We start from the raw sequence: 14,571 nt of genomic DNA, 5'->3' as shown, positions 1-14,571 counted from the left end.
ATAGCTTTCTCCAAACAGAAAAATCAATTAGGTTTGCAAAATGTGAAGCTCTTGAGAAAATTTTATATGATCCATCAAAAAATGAAAAAGATATTTTAGCTCAAGATTTATCTGATGAAATTGATAATGTTGCACCCTATTTTTCCCCTGAAATGAATGCCTTAAATGTTCTTACCTACCTATTTGTAAATAACCTCATCTATGTTTTTCCCAATTTAGTAATTTCCATTTGAATTTTCTTAACATTATTTGTCACAGTAGCTAGTGGAGAAAGAAGCTTTTCTAAACTCAAAATAATAAAAAATTATTTACGATCCACATTGGGTCAAGAGAGGCTTTCTGACTTATCAATAATTAGTATTGAAAAAGAAATTGCAGAAAATATAGATGTGTCTAATATTGTCAAAACATTTGCATTAAAAAAAGCGAGAAAAGCAAACTTTGTATAATCATTGGATATGTTAGCTACCTGCCCCTTTATGTATACATATACATATCATAAAGTGCATGTTGCGTATGTAAGTAATATGTATGTATGTATTTAATTACAACTTATTTGTAAATACATTACATTACAAATAAATTGTAAATAAAATTATGATTTAATATAAAGTAAGTGTTTATGTTTCTAAAATGTTGTTTTTTTAACGTTAAATTATTTCAAGTTATTTATTTACAAATGTTTATCAAAGGCCGGATTCGATGGGGTAAAGGACGGGCGGCAAAATTTTTTTCGCACCCGGGCGGCAGATACCCTAATAACGGCCCTGTATATCACCTGCTAAGATCCGTAGACAGACGTTTCGTCTAAGTTTCTTGAGTAATAAAAGATATATTAAATATCATGCCCCCAGTGTCTCTCGTCCTCGGCAGCCTATATATAGCTATTAAGATAAGTTTTTTTAATTTGTATGTACATAATACATAATGCCTACATAGTGTATGCATACATAATGTACATAATGCCCAATTCATTGTTTTGACTTGACCAATATTCTCTATTGTATATGCTACTACTTTGGTATACTATAGTATAAGTATACAAAAAAGAAAACTTTACATAAATTATTATCGTTTCGTCAGTTTTTCGTCAGTTGTTTATATTGCCTTCGTTATACATTAAATCATGTCCCTCTAAATTTAACGTTTTTGTATCTTACACTTTAAAGGTCTCGCTAAAAATTAAAATGTCAAATATATCCCTAAACTGCGATAAAAATACCAAAAATGTATCCAAGTTTTTAGGCAAGCTTTGGGCATTAAAGTGAATAATTTTTATATTAAAATATTTTTTATTATAAGCTGTTTATCTTGATAAACGTCTATGAAATTATGCATCTTTAAATTAAATACCATTTTTTATACTAAATATACTCATATATAATTATTACCTTTACAATATACAATATCGTATACAATACATTTAGAAATATGGGCCTAGTTAATATAACAGTGCTGTGATATGTACATTTGAAATAGTTTTTAAATTAATAAAACATTAAACTACCCCAATATCAGTTAAAGTCACATAGTTCAAAACTTTATATATGACGATGATAATTTTAACGTTCTTCAAATTTACGTTTAATAATTATTAATCTCAATCGTCATAAGGTAAAAAATTATATATGTTTCAAAAAACTATACCAAAATTTACTTTATCTGAATACATGTTTTTATTTTGGTTTTAATTTTTAAAGTTAAATACTAATCAAGACGTTCTAAATCAGAACAAATTGTTAACGAGACACTACACATTAAAAAATGTAAAGCATACTCGTAGAGAAATAATTAACAACTGGAAGCGATGTAGCACCCAGAAACCAAAAAAACTGAAAAAAACTAATATACTGCAAGACTACTGCACGTAGCAAACATTACATACCTTCTTAATTAGAATTTATGCCACAGAGAGGCAGGCAACTATAGAGATTGTGTCAGAAAAAAAAGCACTATTTACTGTAGAAACAAATCTAAATTGGTGGATTTTCAATAATTTTAAATATTAAGATTTTAAAGCATATTTATAAAAAACAAATTTAAAAGTATTTCTATTAAAGCAACATTTTTGCTTGAGGTGGAAAATTATATTTTTTACACGATACCACTAATATTATTTTATTAGAACAAAACATTTCTTCCATCGCTTATTATTAATTAATTATATATAATGTATTTCATACAAAAAAGTTAATCATGTATATACAGAGTAGACTACCAAGCAGAGGGGAAAAAACAATGTTTAAAATTATTAATTTGTATAAAGTATATAATAATATAGTTTGTATAAAGTATTATAGTAAATACTTTTTTTGGAATTTTATATATCTAAATGTCCTATTATCAGATATCTAAAAAACAAAAAATTAATAAGTAGATTATAATTCAATTATTAGAAAAAGAAATTTCAAATAGGTGAAATATAACAAAATATTTTTCATTGATTTTATAGAGTTCGTTTGGAATTATTTATTAAAACTCCACTCACCTGCTGCTTTTATTTAAACCCCGCATTGTCGGCTAAACTCGGCCGAACTCGCGCCACCCTTATCCGACTCGGTGCAGTCATTGCAAAAACCATGCGGCAACTGAAACTGAAATGTTGCTGAAAGTTCTTCGTGTGTACAGCAAATGGTCCTTGCGCAACCCATCTTACATTTTGGATCGAGGGATGTTTTTTTTTTGTATTGGAATTCTTCATAAAAATATTTTAAACTCGATGAGTAGATTTTTGTCGCTAGGAATAAATAAATATTATGTGATGAAGCGTTGCTTAATGAAATATTGAATATTTTCTCAGGAAATTTAAGTTTATGTGATTATTATATTCATAATATGTTACTTTTATTTTGTTTTAATAATTTTAAAAAAATTATATTCATTTCAATTCAACATTAAAATTTGCAGTCAATCAATTTTCAAAATTATAATATTTACATTAAGTTCCAGCTTCTTGATTGTTAGTACTATACCGTAAATAGTGGCCCAAATGAAAACTCCTAATAGATTGGACTATTTCCAATCAGAACAATCCAACATAGCTCTAACAAAAGTGTTACGGTTTTCGAGATATTTTGATTTTTGCGAAATTTTAAGAAATATGTGTACCTGTAATCAGTTTTTTTATGGTGTGTCACTAAATGAAAAAAATCACAATTTCTTCGGTTGGATATTATTTTCCATAGATGCGCTTTATGATGCGTATTAAAATTTTTCAGTTATGCAAATATTTTTCACAGGAAAAATTTTTGAAATTGCAATATCGGATTTTTTTTTTCTTTTCAAAAAGTTTGAAGTCCTATGACGCAATAAAATAATAAAAGAATCTTGGTGCCCATTAGCGTAAAAAATTATTTATTCCATGCCGTATTAAAGACAAAAACTTTTTGAATTTTCAAAAAAAACCTAAAAAAAAAATGGTTGTTTTAATGCCGAAAGAACTATTTTGTGAAAAAAAATCGTTTTTTTTTTTCGATGCAAATTAATTCGGTTTATTTGTGTTTTGCAATTTTACAAAAGGTGTTCAAAATGGCCACCACCTGCTAATTTTATAAAGGATCGCTTAATCCGTTGAGCGTGGCCAGCTCTATTTAACTCTTGAGCAGCAGTTTGGATGCGCTCGCGCAGATTTTTAATTTTTTGTATGGGTCTCCTGTATACAATTTCTTTGAGGCATACCCAGTAAAAAAAATCAAGAGGATTTAGGTCAGGTGACCGTGGGGGCTACAGTATAGGTCCTAGACGTCCGATCCATCGGTTAGGGTAGGATTCATTAAAAAAATTTCTAACTTGCACACCGTAATGCGCAGGACATCCGTCGTGTTGCAGCCACATATTTCTGCGAATGTCATGGAACATTTTCCAAAAGGATGGGGAGAATATTTTGCAAAAAATGGAGATAATATTCAGCATTGAGATTTTGCGGCAACTCAAACGGTCCTATAATTTCACCATTAATAATCCCTGTCCACAAAATGATTTTAAATTGGTATTGCGATTTATCTTCTCTATTAATATGTGGATTTTCCGGACGCTGGAGGGCGCGAAGGGTACAACAGCCAAGCCCGTATATAGGCAGTTGCCCATCTAATAACATACTTATATTTCTTATCTATGACCTATGACAGCGATATTAATATTGTCACCGATGAAAACTTGGCACTAACTTAAGCTTAAAGTTTTTTAATACCTCTAGTTGTTAGTATGGCGCAATACACATCACTTGAGTATGCAAATATGCACTTCATTTACGGCTTGTGTGAAGGAAACGCCAGGGCAGCCTCTGAATTATACAGAGAAAGGTACCCTAACGCTCGTCATCCAGACCACCAAGTTTTTATTAGGGTGCATGCTGCATTGCTCGAAGGAAGATTTCCTGGAAAAGGCGTAGGTGGCGCTCGTGAAGGTAGGCCGCATTTAGAAGGAGAAGAGGAAGTTTTGGAGGAGAGAGATGCGGATCCCAGTACCTCGGTACGCGCCATAGAACACCGTACAGGTATATCCAAAAGCAGAGTTCAAAAAATTTTAAAACGAACTTATGGGTTCCATCCGTATCATGTGCAGCGCGTTCAGACTCTCGAACCAAGAGACTATGAAGCAAGAGTAGATTTTTGTCGTACGATGTTGAGAAGGATGCGAGATGGAAATTGGTTTAAAAATATCTTGTGGGGCGACGAATCAACCTGCCGCAAAGATGGATTTTTTAATCTCCATAATTTACATAGCTGGCAATTGGAAAATCCACATATTAATAGTGAAGATAAATCGCAATACCAATTTAAAATCAATTTGTAGACAGGGATTATTAATGATAAAATTATAGGACCGTTTGAGTTGCCGCAAAATCTCAATGCTAAATATTATCTCCATTTTTTGCAAAATATTCTCTCCATCCTTTTGGAAAATGTTCCTTTAGACATTCGCAGAAATATGTGGCTGCAACACGACGGATGTCCTGCGCACTGCGGTGTGCAAGTTAGAAATTTTTTAAATGAATCCTACCCTAACCGATGGATCGGACGTCTAGGACCTATACTCTGGCCCCCACGGTCACCTGACCTAAATCCTCTTGATTTTTTTTACTGGGGATGACTCAAAGAAATTGTATACAGGAGACAAAACATTGAAAATCTGCGCGAGCGCATCCAAACTGCTGCTCAATTCAAAAAGTTTTTGTCTTTAATACGGCATGGAATAAATAAGTTTTTACGCTAATGGGCACCAAGATTCTATTATTATTTTATTGCTTCATAGGACTTCAGACTTTTTGAAAAGAAAAAAAAATCCGATACTGCAATTTCAAAAATTTTTCCTGTGAAAAATATTTGCATAACTGAAAAATTTTAATACGCATCATAAAGCGCATCTATCGGCAAATAATATCCAACCGAAGAAATTGTGATTTTTTTTTCATTTAGTGACGCACCATAAAAAAACTGATTACAGGTAGGTATTTCTTAAAATTTCGCAAAAATCAAAATATCTCGAAAACCGTAACACTTTTGTTAGAGCTATGTTGGATTATTCTGATTGGAGATAGTCCAATCTATTAGCAGTTTTCATTTGGACCACTATTTACGGGACACCCTGTATATGGTTCGAACCCTTAGTGTGACACTTAAATTTAATTTATTTTTAATTTAATTTATTCAACAAATATAAATATATGTGCATAATAACAAAATATTTTTTTTTCGTTTTTTGGCCTTGTGCTTGGCATATTTAGCCACGTGTTCCAATATAGGAACTCATTCATAATAGAACAGGTTGCTAATATAGTATTTAAATAATTATACTATTGGGTAGTATGACATTGTATCTAATAAAAAGAGTACAAAAAAAGGAATAGTGCAAGAAATATTAATACTAGGGATCTTAGACAGGGTCACACGCTTCTCGTCCTGGAGCCAATGCAGGACATTTTTTAAAACAGAACATAGGGGGGCTCGGATAGGTAGGTAAACAATAGGGAAAAAACAAAGGGATCTCTAAGTAACTAAAATTATTAACTAGTGCATATACGTTCAAGTTATATTTTCCTTTTGGACAATTTCAAAAATTTTATGAAAATAGACTCCATTCTATCGTCGGCAATTACGTTTGCCATAAGTGAAGTATGACACATAGGAAGCAAGCCAAGCTCTTTCAATTTATTATGCAGAAACATCACTGCGTCCATATTATTTTTACATTCAAATAAAATATGGTTCAAATCATCAATTGACTGGTTGTCAAAGTTACATATATATGAGTCATTTATTCCTAATTTATGTAAATATTTATTAAAATTACCATGACCCACTAGAAATCTGAAGAAAGATGTTGTCAAATATCTTCGAAAGTTACATTTGGAAACCATACTATAACTGCTAAGGGACGCTTTTATTGAAGTGTATGTATTTGAAGTATTTGCTAAATATGCAAGATATTTTCTTTTCCAAGTTTCTGAAGATCTCTTTCGGATAATTGGAACTATATCACTAAAGTGTACTTTGGAAAGAATCCTATCTGTCTTAATTGCTTCCTTGGCCTCTTTATCTGCCAATTCATTTCCTAGCAATCCTGTGTGTCCTTTTAACCAAATGAATGCTACCTTAGTATTATGTTTATCAAGATTACTGATAGCCTCTGGAATCTTAAAAATAACTGGGTGTTTAAAATTATGTCCATTTTTTAGTGATTGCAAAACTGATTTTGAATCAGAAAGTATTAAAAAGTTTGAAATTATATTAACATCACTACTAAATTCCAGGGCCCTTAATATTGCTAATGCCTCTGCAGCAAAAATAGAAGCATAATCCTCACACTTGTATTTTCTTTTAATATTAATTTTCGGAATAATAAAGGCACAACCTGTACCATCAGCAGTTTTTGATCCATCTGTGTATATTTCTAAGTAATTTTGAAATTTACTCAAAGTATCCTTAAGAATAGTTTGATTGGCCTTATGACAGTTCGTAAATGTAGGAAATATTATTGTGGGGTCAAAAAAATTAACCCCAAAAGCTAATTCGTACATCCATAGTATATTTGTTTCATTAATGAATTGATGGAGGTATTTTGTTTCAGTATAAGCTTCAGCCAATGGAGGACTGTTTTTATTCAACCAATAGTTATTAGTTAAATTAGACATACCCAGTTTGTGAATTTTAGCTATTAGTGGGTTATTCCGATATTGCACATTTTTAATCAAAAGTTTTTCTGCTAAAGTTTTTCGTCTTATCTCTAATGGTAGCTCATTAGTGTCTGCCAGTAATGCTTCAATCGGCGTGGATCTTAAGGCGCCTGTGACTAATCTTAAAGCTCTATATTGTATACGATCAACCTTTAGTAGTCTCGTTTTAGTAGCAGAACCATAAAAAATTGAGCCGTTATCCAGCAACGATCTAGTAAATGCTCGATAGAACATTAAAGATGTCTTAAGATCAGAGCCCCATTTTCGGGCAGTGACTGATTTTAAAATATTCAAGCTCTTTTCAGCTTTTTGTAAGGTATAATTTATAGTTCTTTTATCCATGGAAGGGTAATATTACTTAAAATTATTTGATTTTGTATTTGTAGATTGTGTCGTGTGAAAATTACTAACGCTGATTTTTTGCTAGAAATACTAAATCCATTGCTTGGAAAATATTTATTACAAATATACATAACATGGTTAAGATTCTTTTTACAAGCTGGCATATCGTATGCTGTACAATAAATACAAAAATCGTCTACAAATTGCAATATTTTAGATCTTATTTGCAGCTTGTGAAAATCAGCTGTATAAAGATTAAAAAGTAAGGGGCTTAAGACCGAACCTTGAGGTAGGCCTGCAGATGTTGTCCTATAATCTGTTGTATTATAACTAGTTTTTATGGTAATATTTCTGTTTGTAAATAAATTAATAAGATTATGAGCAAACCCTTCAGGAACACCTAAACCAATAAGCTTTTCTAACAGGATATAAAGATTAACATTTTCATAAGCACTTTGAATATCAAGAAATAATGCTCCCAAATAACTATTTTCTGAGTATGTTTGTTGTATGTCTGAAACAAGATGTGCTAAGCAATCGTTAACACTCTTACCCCTACGAAAGCCAAACTGATGGGTCGGAAAGATGCATTTGGACTCACACCACCACTCCAGACGACTTTTTAAAATTCGCTCAAGAGTTTTATTAATACATGAGGACAAAGTTATTGGTCTGAATGGCAGAATTAGGAAGATTTAGCAACATGCTGTATGTGATATTGTCGGGACCAGGACTTTATGTCTTTTAAGATGAAAGTTAAATTCTGAAAATGAAATTGGTTGGCTTAAATAATGGTTTTTATCCGATTGTTTTCTTGGGATATCTTGGTAAACCGAAATAGGTGCTACTTTATTTAAAAATTTATCAGCAATATCATTAGTTGCTGGCATTATATTACTGTCAACCAAAGATTTCCGGATGCAGTTTACCCTATTCCAAATTTTTGTTGGAGAGCTTTGAGCATTAAGACTACTACAAAAGTTAATCCAGCTCTCTTTAGATTTCTTTTTAAAGTATAGTTTGCACTTGGCCGATATTTTTTTATATGCTATGTAATTTTCTAAATTGTTATTTTTACGGTAAAAGTTATAAATATGTTTACGTTTATTTGAAAGGTTTTGACATTCTTCATCCCACCAGGGAATATAATACTTATTATTTTGTGCTTTTCTTTTGGGGAAAATTTTATTAGCAACTTCTGTTATTATATTAGAAATAAGTTCAATAATTTCATGAGCGTATTCAGGTTTATTTGTTATACAAGACATTTTGTAATCAATTTCGTGTCTATAGTTATTCCAGTTAGCTTGTGTAAGTTTCCAACCCAAATGTTGTATAGAATTATTAGTATTGTTAACGTTAAAGTTATTTAAATTCAAGACAATTGGGAGATGGTCTGAACCATATGAATCCTGAAGTATCTTCCAATCTGAATTTTGAATTAGATTGGATGAAATAATAGTAACATCAATAGCAGAATCAGACTGATTAGGACCACCAACTCTGGTTGTTTGCCCTTGATTCCTAATAAGTAAATTCTAAAAATTATCTAAGGAGTTAATTAGTGTAGTACCAAAATTATTAGAGGTATTAGAACCCCATGCTATATGATGGGCATTGAAATCCCCACCTATAATACAATGCTCCTTTAATTGTGAGAATATTCGTTCGTAGTCGGAAGTAGATACCTGAACATTGGGAGGTCGATAAATAGATACTAACGAGATTTCCTTTTTGTTAAACATAATGTTAACTCCACACAATTCTAGTTAGTCAATTATTTTATAAGGTATTGAATTTTTAAGAAAAATTGCTACTCCGCCCTTACCTTGAACCCTATCTTTTCTTATGATATTATACCCTTTAAATCGAATTTTATATTCTGGCTTATACCAAGTTTCACATAATAGTATAGCGTCTGTACACTTGGTGTCAATAATAAGGTTTTTTACATGGTTATGATTAGAGTAAGCAGATCTAGCATTCCACTGTATTATATTTAGTTGTTGTCTTTTATTAGCCATATTTCATCAATAATATTAACTAGAGTATCGTTTAAAATATCACTAACACATTTAAGAATTTCTGGAATATTAGTAATGTTGTTAGAATTGAGAGATTGACTTAATCCATTTTTAATGTTTTCATGTATTTTTTATTTTAGTTGTTTTAAATCTTCTTTAGGTTGTTTTTGATTTATTTCAATTAAAGGGGAACCGGTATAAGACCAATCAAAATCACTTCGAATAGGTTCATAATTAGGGCTTCTATCCTGAACCCGCCGTTTTTTATTTGAATTACTATTGTCAGTAATTGGCTGGGAGTAAAATGATGGATTATTTATGTTTTTAGAAAGAGTAGGTTGCGAAAGTGATATATTGTTAATATTGTGGGCATTTTTGTGATTGTATTTGTTGGGTAATTCAGGAAAATTATCTTGATTGATAGTTAATAAAGGTGCAAATTTATTTTTTTGCACTAGACTTGAATACGAGGGCATTTCGATGATTTTCTCGGCTTCTTTAAATGAAATGTTTAAATTGGCCATGGCTTCTTTGACTTTTTTTTGTCTTTGGTATTTTTGACATTGTTTGCTAGTTGAAGAATGTTCAATTGATTTACAGTGAATGCAAAAGGTATTGCAATTTGTACATTCATTGTCTGTTATAATTACTGAGCAATTTTTACATCGTTTCTTTCCTCGGCATTGTTATACAAAGTCCAAAAATAAGGCAGTTAAAACATATCGTAACTGGACTGTACCACGTTTCTACTTCATATCTTAGTTTGTAAATATATATATATTGAGGCAGTTGAAGATTATCAAAAGTTACCAAAATTTGTTGTTTAGGAACCCTAACCGTTTTACCTTTATCATTTAAAATAGTTTTGTATCTTCTTTGCAGTGATTTTATAGGGATTGAAGACTTAATAGCACTAAATAGACTTTCTTCCGAATATGAAGTATCTACTTCTCTGATAAGACCTTTTTTTTGTATTAAATATGAAGGAATATAAGCAACTAAATCATTTACTTTAAATACTGGGTTAACTACAACTTTGTTTGCACCTAAAGCAGATTGACAAACAATCTGTACCCTATTACGACCTACTGGATTAATATGATTAATATATTTCTCGTCTCCTCCTAGATTAAGGAGTTTTTTGCTAATTTTAAGTGGATGTAACTTTCCAAAATTTAAGTATTTATGCTCAACATATATGATAAATGGGCCTTCACTATTCAATCTATATCTTAGATTAAAATCAATGTTATTTATTTTTTCTGATATAATTTTATCTTGGGAATTATCGTCTAATATATTTTTTGCACCTGAATTATATTGATTTTGAAAACTTAAATCATGCATAGATACATCTTTATTCTTTTCGACATATGTGATATCCACTACTTTAATATTTTGCTTATCGGGGGGTTTTTCGCCCCCCCCCCTTCAACACTGCCACCCCCAATCATATTAAGAACATGAGAGGGTAAGCGGCGTGATAATTGTTTTTATTTAAATTGAAATAGATACAACTCACAGAATTGCTGCTAAATTTAATCCTATTTAAAGAGCCACTATTCTTTATAAAAACCGAAGTAATTTTAAATACGCGTCGTTATTTTTCGCAGCAGTTAACCGTCCGGCACCTATGGCAGATAAATCGATACTGTAACAAAATATAATATAAATATTTTAATACTATCCCTACAATTTTAAATGTACACGCACCTAGGTACAACGCACCTGTATTGTGTATGTTTGTGCAAATAAATTCTTATCTACTCAAATAAATGTAAGTACCTATATTTTAATTCTTTTTACTCAAAAAAAGAAACATAAATAGCCAAAATACATAATTCATAATTCCCCTTCATAATACAAGTTATAATATTTTTATCATACCCACACACATTAAAATACATTAAAAGACCCTATTCTTATAGATATATCTACTAATAATATAAAAAACGAAAAAATTAAAAAACTTCCAAAAACATAGTTTTGTTAATAAATAAGTTGTCTTTCAGTAAGCAAATAAATTTTTTCCTAGTTGGGATATTTCTTATGTCATTTGGTATCATATTACAGCGGTTGGGATCTAAATAAGTGATAAATCTTTGGTTTATACTTTTCTTTGATAGAGGTACACTACCGCTCAAAAGTATTTGCCTACATATGACTGTTTTAAAGTTATAACTAAAAATAATAGACCCATCAGTTATTCTTATGAAACGGTTTATTTATAACAAAATTAATGTAAACAATACATTTTTCAATTAATTAAATTTAAGAAAATCAAATTTGGGATTCATCTACATGTTCGCCTCGATTTTTAATAACAGCTTCACAGAGTTTCGGTAGTCTTCTAATTCATTTGCCCAAAGTTTCCTGGGGTATCTTGTGCCCCTCTTCTTGGATGATCCTCCACAAGTCTTCTTTTGATGTGGGGCATGATTTTTGCACTTGTCTATGCAGTTTATCCCACAGTAATTCGATAGGATTGAGGTCCGTTGATTGTGGGGGCCATACCATAACTTTCAGAAGATATTGCCTTTGTAATTGACCTAAATATTGCTTGCACAATTTCGACGTGTGCTTGGGGTCATTGTCATGTTGAAAGATAAAGTTTTCCCCAATTATTCGAGTACCAGAAGGAAGTACATTGTCACTTAAAAATGTTTTGTAACCTTCTTTTCAAAGAATTCCCTCTATTGTAATTAGATCGCCCACTGCAAATCCTCCGAAACAACCCCACACCATCACCGAACCACCACCGTATTTAACTGAGGCCACCGTACAGTTCTCAGCGACCCTTTCATGGGCATAACGGCGAACAAAAACTCACCTCTTCATTCCAAAAACCTCGAATTTAGACTCGTCACTCCAGAGAATTTTCTTCCAGTCATCAATGGTCCATTCTTTGTGTGATTGGGCCCACTCAAGTCTTTTCTTCTTATTAACATCCTTCAGTAGCGGTTTTGATACAGCTAAACGTCCTTTAAGACCAGCATTATAAAGTCGCCGTTTTACTGTCGAAACTGCTTTTTTACGCTCCTTGTTGATTTTTGCTGTGATTTCAGGGGCGGCCAGGCGTCTATTGCGTTTGCTTGTAATTATAATATTTAAATCCTCCTTTGAACTTGTTGCCTTTGGCTTTCCCGATCGAGGTTTGTTGCTAATCGTCTGTTGTTCATTTGTTGCTAATCGTTGCTAAGCTAAAAGTCCCTTCTCTGGTAAATTCCCTAATATTATAATCGACAGTTCGCCTTGAACGGTTAGTCTTTCCAGTCTTATAAAGTCCAATAATAACACCTTTTGTTTCTACCGATAACTCTTTTGTTTTAGCCATTTTAAAGAATGTTGAAAAACCAGCAAAGAAACGGTGACAATCATCAATAAGCAAGCGAAATTATTTACCAATGTTACACAAAATCAATTCTTGAAGACTAAACACCTTTAAATGTTTCAAATTTCATCGGAAACGGTTAGTTTTTTAGAAGAAGTGCATATTTTTACTACATTGTTTGGTATTTGCAAGACTATTTTTAAATACTCAGTGTTTTTCAACGAACTATAGTTGATAGGTATGCTGTTTAAGCATATATGCAATTTACAAAAGAGATACAATCTAAATATAGGTATAAAGATAAGATTTTTGTATCTGATTTAAAATATTAAAAAGAATACATGGTGGGCAAATACTCTTGAGCGGTATTGTATGTTTAGCATTTGGCTCGTTAACATTCTGGTCTGGTTTAAAAAAGAATATACACGATGAATAATATTGAACATTAGAATTTGATACTACATTTTCACAAAATATAAATATTTCAAAAACAGGTTTGGGTGAGGTAAATCTTTATAAGACTTTATAATCTCTTACAATATTACTTTTTACTTTTGATGTTGAGTATATAAAGTTGCATACGTCCATTATATACAAAGATCTTATATCACAAATCTCTGGTGAGTAGAGTAGGGAAGTCGAATATAGTCTAGGTTTCTTTAAGAGTATTTCAACTAGATAATTTTGAACTATTTGAAGTGGCTGAAGGTTACTTGTATACATTCCTCCCCATACCAAAATACCATATCTTAAGATGGAATCAACCAAAGTTTTATAAATCATTATCAAGAGTTTTTTATTTATTATCTCTTTCAAGATGTAAAATGTATTAATTAAATATCGCATTTTTTTTGTTATATATTGCACATAAAGATCCCATTTGAGATGTAAGTCAATTATTACCCCCAAATATTTTATTGACATTGTTTGTTTTAAAATTTCTCCACCTTCATTAAAAACTATTTCATGAAACTTTGGCTTGTTTGCTTCAGTAATTGGAAAGGAAATATACATTGATTTTTTCACATTAACTGTGTTTAAGACTATCCAAAATGTTTTTTATCATTATAAAACCAACCCAAACCAACCCAACCCAACTTAACTTTTTCTTTTACAGCGTCCCATGTCTCTCCAGAAAAAGTAGCCAGCGTGTCGTCTGCATAGGCAATAATTGTTCCATCAATTTGAACATCAAACAAATAATTTACATAGATATTAAAAAGCAGAGGTTCTATAACAGTTCCCTGCGGAACCCCATACTGCACGACAAGCGGGTCACTTAATGTGTTTTCTATCCTGACACGCTGTGTACGGTCCAGTAAATAATTCCAAAAAACATCCAACACTATCCCCCTGATCCCATACTGTTCCAAAATTTGAAGGAGTACTGGATGGGAGACAGTGTCGAATGCCTTAGCCAAGTCTAGAAACAAAGCTATACACTTTTTGCCTTTATCAAGGAAATCAACAACTGTGCTCGTTAACTATACATAGCGTCAGACGTGCTTAGACTCTGCCTAAAACCATATTGATTTGAAGATAGTATGTTATTTGATTCAAGAAACCCCATTATCCGGACTTTAAGACATTTCTCAAATACTTTTGCAATATTGGAAATCACACTTATTGGTCTATAATGGTCTATAATTTCCCTATTACCAAGGCATGTACTGGGATTACTATAGATTCTTTAAATTTCT

General features: G+C 31.5%; 1 protein-coding gene and 1 long non-coding RNA gene across 2 annotated transcripts in view; one reads left to right on the top strand and one right to left on the bottom strand.

The window, feature by feature from the left end:
• LOC126735775 (adenosine receptor A2b-like) overlaps positions 1–2,581 on the bottom strand; it is a 421,693-nt gene extending 419,112 nt beyond the window's left edge. The window contains exon 1 of the mRNA XM_050439882.1: positions 2,489–2,581. The gene's annotated coding sequence lies outside the window, so the exon portion shown is untranslated. The remainder of the gene's footprint in view (positions 1–2,488) is intronic.
• LOC126735776 (uncharacterized) overlaps positions 1–14,106 on the top strand; it is a 99,357-nt gene extending 85,251 nt beyond the window's left edge. The window contains exon 3 of the long non-coding RNA XR_007660507.1: positions 13,989–14,106. This is a non-coding gene — a long non-coding RNA (uncharacterized LOC126735776). The remainder of the gene's footprint in view (positions 1–13,988) is intronic.
• Positions 14,107–14,571: the final 465 nt, after the last annotated feature.

Source organism: Anthonomus grandis, chromosome 4 (assembly GCF_022605725.1).
Source record: "Anthonomus grandis grandis chromosome 4, icAntGran1.3, whole genome shotgun sequence".
Taxonomy (NCBI): domain Eukaryota; kingdom Metazoa; phylum Arthropoda; class Insecta; order Coleoptera; family Curculionidae; genus Anthonomus; species Anthonomus grandis.
Note: the sequence above shows the minus strand (reverse complement) of the source record. Positions and strands in the feature narration are given on the sequence as shown.